We start from the raw sequence: 8,436 nt of genomic DNA, 5'->3' as shown, positions 1-8,436 counted from the left end.
TTGTATCATAGTAAAAATATTGGTGCTTCGTAATATTCGTTTTCATAAAAAGCCTCAGTATAACTTAAATAAATAATGGACTTCTCAAATACATAAATAATGGAATTCCGAAAGTTGAATGACAAAAAATTAGTAGACTATATCATGTCAGCTATCTACATATGTAAGCTACTTATGGTCAAGATTGTATTAATTATGGCATGTTTTTTAAGTCGTGTGGAAAAGAAATATGGCCTACCCGAGTGTAGTGATGGTGATGTTGTAAACATTTAAAAGAATAGTAAAAAGAATGTTAATGACTTTATAGGTAACAAAATGGGTTGTGCTATAAGACTAAACGGAGGGACCGTCGCTACCATCGCTCCTTAGCCTCGCTGTGGACACAAAACACCACACCTTAGCATTCATTAGGGAAGTCGCCAAAGAGGAATCACTACATACATAGCGAGAGGAGAGAGGGGATGGAGCTGTAATCTGATTGGTACAGCTTCTCATTTTCTACTTTTCCCTTCCTGTCAAACAAGGCAACCAAACAGCCCCCTCCCCCCTGGAAATCATTGCTGATGCACTCATTCTTCTTCTTCGATTACTACTAAAAACTCCACAGACGTTTAATGGAGGCGCGAAAAACTACACCGGCGTTTAACGGATGCGCAATTGATTGAATTTATTGTAGCAGACCAGTAGAAGAGAGAGAGAGAGAGAGAGAGAGAGAGAGAGAGAGAGAGAGAGAGCACTTTGTTTTGTTGTGTGGCGCGTGGGGTCACGTTCTTCTTTTGAATGAATACAGTGGACCAAAAAAATTTATATTCTTTATGAAGGTAACGTTTGAAGTTTAAAATTTGAAGGTTTAATCAATAAGGTCTACTAACGTATATTATTTAATATTTACGTCTATAAATTAATGTTTCGGTTTTCATTATACAAGTGTGATTTGCCTCGTTTCTTCCTCTCTCTACGAACTGACGTAATATTTTGGATATTAAAATAATATAACTTAATTAAATTTGGAAATTTTTTTTTGGAGTGTTAGAGTGTTACCATTTCCTTTGAAATGGCAAGAAAGAGATGTTAAGACAAAAAAAATGAGGTGACATTCAAAAAATGACACGGCAAGGTGGTAGGAGTGTTACCACTCCCTCTAGCCTAACATCTTTAGCATGTTGCCACATAGGAGTTTTAAAGGCCATATAAGATTTTTTTGAGCCATATAAGATGAAGAGAGTGGTAGACAAAATGTAGGGAACGGTAACACCCTAATCTTATATTAATTTTATATTGAAAAAGAAAAGAAAAGAAGAAAAACAAAAAAAAAGAAACCAACGAGAGGCCTTCATATTCCAACCTTTTTTTCTTTCCTATCGCTAGCAAGTTGGCGACTTTCTTGTGGCAAGAAGCTTGACACTTTTGTAAGGAGTGGGCTTAACACCCTTAACGAGCTGAGGCGAGTATGGGTCGCAGGCCACTCTCTCTAGTCTAAATATACCTCTTAACCATATTTACCCCTTTAAATCAATCAAATCAAAATTTTAACATTTGATTTGATATTATTCTTTTTCTCTTTTGTTTTATTTTCTTTTTTTGCTTTTACCATCTTGTTTTTTTTGCTATTTTTAATTCTTTATTATTATTATTATTATTATTATTATTATTATTATAAATTTCGCATAAAATTTTTACATTCGGATGACATTATAAATTCTAACGGCTATATAAAATCTATTTTTAATATTTTAATATTAATATTATTATTGTTATTATTATTATAAATTTTGAACAAAATAATAATAATAATAATTTTTATAATTAATAACAATAATAATATTAACATTAAAAAAAACCGATTTTATATACCCGTTCGAATTTATAATATCGTCCGAATGTTAAAATTTTGTATGGAATTTATAATAATAATAATAATAATAATAATAATAATAATAAATAAATAAATAAATAAGAAAATAAATAAATAAGTTAAACAAGAATTAAAAACAACAAAAAAAACAAAATAAGAGAAAAAACAAAAGTAAAAAAAACAACAAAAGATAAAAAGTCAATTAGAAAAAAAAAAGTTACTTATATAAAACCTCTAACAAAATATCCTTGTATGGGATTAGTAGAGGTGTGGGGGAAGGGTGGTTAGCCCCTCTCACTTGTCTAATGCTTTGGTACATATCAATATGTTGGATAGAGGTAATTGAAATATTAGATGAAAAGCTAGAATTTAATTTTAAAATTAGTTGTTAGCTAATAATTTATTTTATGAATTAGTAGTGTTTGGTAAAATTATCTTATAATCTAAATTGCAATATCAAATGACATAAATGAACAATTAGATATAACTAAAATAGAAGATAATACACACAATTAATTACAAATTTGCAATATTTTTGAAAAAAATCAAGCTTTTTAAAAGTAGCTTCTCAAAAGATACTTTATAGTTTTATAAGCTAGTTGGTAAACTAAAATAACTTATTCTTTATGCTTTTATCAAACAATAAATTACAATAAACTAATTTATTTTTGCAAACAAAGTCTAATTGCTAAGAAGACTTCAAAATTCATGATTTTCATTTTCATCCTTTTTAACTTATGAAGAGATACTTTTGCATCCTTGTTTATACTTCACATTACAAATAAAAGTTTTTCCTGAAAAATGATGTTTATATGTTTGAATAGGTTTGATTATGAGTATTCCATCTTCCCATTATTTTAAAATCCATGTGTACATATTTGGCGCATTTGTTAGCCCTTAGAACTTTTCTGGGGCATTTGTTATCCTGTAGAACTTTTTTTTGTTGAATACGCATGATTGATACCAACTATTGTAGATAAAATCATTTTTTATGTCTAAGTTCACCTCTAACAACATCTTTGGCAACCACCCAGTGCCGGTGTTGAGGTGTGCAACCTGTGCACATGCACAGGGCCTTCATCTTTTGGGGCTCAATTTTTTTTAATACTAATATACGATATCAGTTTTGGCTCAAAGTAAAGTCAATGCAAAATAGACAAATTGTCCATTAATGGGTCACCTAAGGCAGAAGGCGGCATGGGCAATGTGATACAACCATTTCGTAAATCGTTATTCACTAATTCTCCTTTTGCTCTAAGCCTCTATTCCTCTAAGCGACACAACAGGTCAGCAATGATAGCAGCATCAAAGGAGATCGACAACTCAACCTCAGCGAGATAGCTAAACAACAACGACAACAACATTCAAGGGCATCAGTCGGTTTTAATCTATATTCTGTAATCACTAATTGTCTAATCAGGTCGACAATTACTCAATCAAGTAAACGGTTATATCAAATATAACTTTACAGTTTATCAATTAGATAATAAGACAATTATAATTATCAATTACATTATATTGATAGATTTAGTTTTTATCACTTTTGATGTTTTATCAATTATCATTATCAGTTTTCCTTGAAATCCTGATTCTTGATTCTTGATTCTTGAATACTTGAAATATTGAATGTTAAATCATTAATGAATGTTGTCATTGTTGGAATCCTAAACTAACTCAAAAACTAAAAATTGGAATGTTCTTCCAAAAAATACCCCGGGTCGTATTATTGATTCAATCACTCAATGATTCCTGAATACTTGAAATCTTGAATGTTGAATCATGAATGGATGTTGTCATGTTGAATGATTCTTGAATACTTGTTCACGCGTAGTTGGTTAGCGTTGCCATATGTAATTACTCAATAAAATACTATGATTTTGCTATGTTTATTGCTAAAAAGTTTATCGTCATTTAAAAAAAATTATTAATCTATGTAATTAATTAGTTACACGTTAATGCCTAAGGGCCTTTTTTTTCACCTTGTCTCGGACATTTGAATCCTTAGGATCGGCTATGTTGTCACCTTTAGCGACTTTTCCACCTCTGACGACATCTTCAATCATCTTTTTCAGCCAACATCTTCGGCATAATGTTTCCAGAAATCAAGAAATCAATAATGTTAATGCGTGTTCGAGAAATTGTATTCATAAATCAAGAAGTCAATAACGTTTATGTAGGTTCATGTAGGTTCGGGAGATCCTTTACTTAAATCAAGAACTCAAGATCGTTTATGTGTATTCGAGAAATTATTTCTAGAAATTAAGAACTCAACACTGACAGGCTTTTCAAGTTTTTTTTTTCTTTTTTTTTTTTTTGTTTAATCTTGGTTAAATCTCTAACCTCCTTGTGGGTTTCTTCATATATAGATGATTTCTTGTTAAATATCCAACAATGTGAGGCATTCCAAGGATTTCTTATTAGATAAGCTGTTGTGTCTAACACACAAAGAAAAACAAAGATTACACAGGGATACCAAGTGCAATGAGCCGGTTTAAGACCGTATCGGGATTTTATTTATTTATTTATTTATTTATTTTTTGAAAAAAGGTTATCGTAGATATTGATTTTATGTTTCTTTCACATACAAAAAGAATTTATATAAAAATATAATATGTTGAAAATTCGTGGGTAAATCACTCATGTAATACCCACAAAATTAATTTATTTAATAAAAACCATAATCCATGGCAAATCCGTTAGTAAATCACCTGCGTAATTAATTTGTAACATCCAATTTGCACAGGTATTCTTTTTGATAAGTTAACCATTCAAATAAGGTAAAAATTTTCACATCTATTCTCGGTAAATGGTTCATTTATGTCATGGGCTATTAAAGACGTAAAAATATGGATCTTGAGATGGTTATTACGTGGCCATCGATGAGTGAAACACGCATCCATTTTGTGTGTCACAATGTGATGGCCACCTGGGTGTTTAACCCTTATTTCGAGACTTGTGCCTAGGCATGAGCAAAAGAACCGAACTGGCCGGAATCGGCCCGACTCGAGAACCGGCTTCGGTCAAAATCAAGAATCGAACCGGCCCGGCGGTTCTACTGGTTCCGGTTCCGGGTCCGGTTTTTGCCGGGTTTTCGATTTTGGAACCGATCTTCAAGAAATAGCAACGTATTTTGGGGTTACGGTTTCGCTTTATGCCTGGTTAGTGAATGTGATTATAATCTTGAAGATCAATAACATGAATGCAAAACTGTTAGGTTTTTTATATACATATACATTGATTATATACACATACATATTATTGTATTTTGTTTGTTTTTGTTAAGTATCCGAATCATACGTACATAAGAAGATTAACTGTTCTAATATGTGGATTAAAATCTTGCAAATTTGAAACCTCGAAAATTGTGTTATCGATGATATTGGTGTATTTAGGATATGATATTTATAAGCAGTGCATTCGAGCAAAAGTTTACTTTTTAACGATCTAAACGTGTTCGAATGTATTGGTTAGTTTTTATTTTCTTGATTCTAAATGATCTAATCATCCAAACGTGATATTGGTATTACTTTAACGAATGTATTATTGAGATAAAGTTAGTATGGGTTATTTTATGATTCTTAGTGTATGTGTTATTCCTTTTATGGAAAAACACACTATTGTTTCTCGTCCTGCAAACAATATTTGCATGGTCCAATATTTGCATGGTCCGAAAGAGAAGAAATATTCAAGGATTGAGACTTTTTATTCATCTGTCAATTAAAATAGATGTAAATTGGGTTTTTTGTTTTACAATCACTTTTTTTACGTCCAAATTAGAACTCCAAAGTCCAAACCACAAAAAGCAACGGGTTTTTTTTTAAAGTCTATCCGGTCCGGTTCCCAGTTTTGGGCCGGTTCCAACGACCGGTTCTTACAGTGTCCCGGTTCCAAAAATTGATGAAATTTTAGTATCGGTCCCGGCCCGACCGGTTCCATCGGGTGCCAGTTCCGGTACCGGTTCCGGTTCCGGCCGGTTCCCCGGTTCATATGTTCATCCCTACTTGTGCCCTATTTTTGGGAAGTGAGAGCTATGGTTTTGCACACTTTTAGCCTCCATCACCTCCCTATTGCTCTCCAAGGAACCATATCCATTTTTAGCCTTGAAGAAGAAGAAAATGTGTTTTGGTGCATTATCGCATTTAGCAAGCCTCTCCATCATCATCTTGAGCTGTTTTAGGACTGTTTCCTTTGTAGTTCAAGCATGCTAGATCTACATTTTGCTCATTTTTCGCAATGTCTAAGGAGATTTTGAATGTTGGAAAATCATAAAGTTAGCAACCTTCTGAGTTCTTGTCACTCATTTGTAGTCCCTTGTCCCGAAGCTTGAAAGTTAGTGAGTTGTGAGTTCCATGCATGAGATTTGATCTCAATTTTCCTTCATTTTGACTTAGCTTGTGTTCAGGAAATGCATGTCCAAAAAACAATAATTTTTATGGTGATTTGGGATGAAGAAAGACTTCTGGAAAGTTTAAGTGACTGGATTGAAGGATTAAGAGCTTAAAGCATTAAGTTGTCAAGAGCGATTCCCATGTCGTGACGGGTTGATTGTCACGACGGGGTGATGGATATCTTTGCAACTGTTTTGTCTTAACATTATATCAACATGATCAATGGGTGGCCGCGATGTGACGATCATCTGATGTTGACTTTGACCAGGGAGGGCTTTTGGTCAATTTAAGGGTTTTAGGGTGTAGGCTAACATGGTACTTCCTTATTTTTGTTAGGTGTCTTGTAGTACCGATCTGCACTGTGTGAGTGCTGTTTAGCTGCTATCTGCGAGGGGAGTTTTCTTACTTTATTACTTATGCCATAGTGTGTGTGCAAGCTGACCAGTTGGGTCTTATTTGTTGATTATTATTATGTGTTATTAAGTTGCTGATAGATCCATGGCATGTTGTTAGCCCATTGGGACTGCTCACAGTCCCTAAGGTTGTTAATAGCCCATAGGGCATGCTGTTAGCCTACTGGAACCATTGATAGTTGTCAAGGTTGTTGATAACCAATAGGGCATGCTGCTTGTATAGCTTGGCCCAGGTATTATTCATTTCTTAGCATTTTTTAAGGATTTGGGCTGGAACTCGATGAGTTGGGGAGCTCCGACTCGTCGTGCAGGAATCTATTTGGCTGTGGAGTTTAAGGGTCCAACTCGACGAGTTAAGGGGCCCCAACTCGAAGAGTTGACGACCAAAGATGAAACCCTAATTTTCGGGCGTTGCACCCTATATAAAGGTTTTAAACCCTCTTGGCTGGCCTCTTGACTATCCTCCCTATCCATAGAAACCCTAGATTTGCATTCCATCTTACATCTTGAGTGTGGTGAGCTTAAAAGAGTGGTTTTTGGTGATTCTTGAAAGGAGCTTGAAGGTGGGAAGCATCTAGCTTGAAGAAGGGTCTTTAGATCCAAAAGCTCTTCTTCAAAGGAAGCATTTTTGAGGTATAAAGTCGTCACCTTGCCATATATTCATCTAGATCTCCTTATTTGAAGTTTATGCATGATTTTGGGGGTTTTGGTTGAGTCGTCCGAAAGATGAGGATTCCAGGGGTTGTCAAGCTAGATCTAACCGCTTCATGACCTCTTGAAGCTTAAAGTTGCAAACTTTATTGGTCCCTATGTCCCATAAATGGAATATGTCCATTATGAAGTCATAAATGAGCCTTATAGGGTATTTCTAGCATGCATGGACGTAAAGTTGGAAACTCTACGTGTTTTGCCTACCTTTAGACATCAGATCTGTGTTTTGGGATGTTGATATGGGAGTTTTAGGGCTTAATGGGTCAAGACCCTCTTTAAAGAACCTAAGGTTTGAGTTTAATGCCTTATGGAAGAGATTTGAGGTTTGGGTCCCTTGGATCTGTTAGAAACAGCTTAATGCATTAACAGGCTGGATTCCTGGCCAACTAGGTGAGTTCATTGGTGAACTCGACGAGTTGATGGGATTTTTCGCGATCTGATAAGACATTAGGGAAACTCAACGATTTTAAGAGATAAATCGGCGAGTTGGGTCAACTAAGGACATTGACTTTGACCTTTGACCTTGGCTTTGACCAAGTTTAACCTTTATGGGTTTTAAGGCATGTTGAGTTGAAATTAAGGAAATTGTTTATGTTTTAGGGTTGTCTATAAAAGATATTAGAACCTCGACCTAGTCAGCTTTCGTGCAAGTATTGATGTGGGTCTTCTCACCACACTCATGGGTCGAAGGCACCAAGACCGACCAATTAATTGATATGATATGTTTGTAATGTATGGGAAATGGTATGTTACTTGATTTATGTATGGGCTTATGTGAAGACCATAGGGGAGCCTATGGCACATGTCAAGATCATGTGGGGAGCCCATGACATAAGGATATAAGACCATGGGGGTGGCCCACCGCATTCCATTGAAGACCATGGTGGGAGTCCATGGCAATTTGTATGTATATGTATGAGCATGGAATTATGTGATTATCTGATTTGTGTGATTGGGAAAAACTAAGCTTGTTCTTACAATTTATTTGTATGTTTCAGGTACTTCTATTGATAAGGGAAAGGGCCCGGTTTGATGACGAGTTATGCATTCTCCGGTGTTTTCACATTTA

The sequence above is a fragment of the Lactuca serriola genome, chromosome 3 (genome assembly GCF_051521515.1).
Source record: "Lactuca serriola cultivar US96UC23 chromosome 3, Lser_US96UC23_V15, whole genome shotgun sequence".
Lineage (NCBI taxonomy): Eukaryota > Viridiplantae > Streptophyta > Magnoliopsida > Asterales > Asteraceae > Lactuca > Lactuca serriola.
This window is presented reverse-complemented; position numbering follows the sequence as displayed.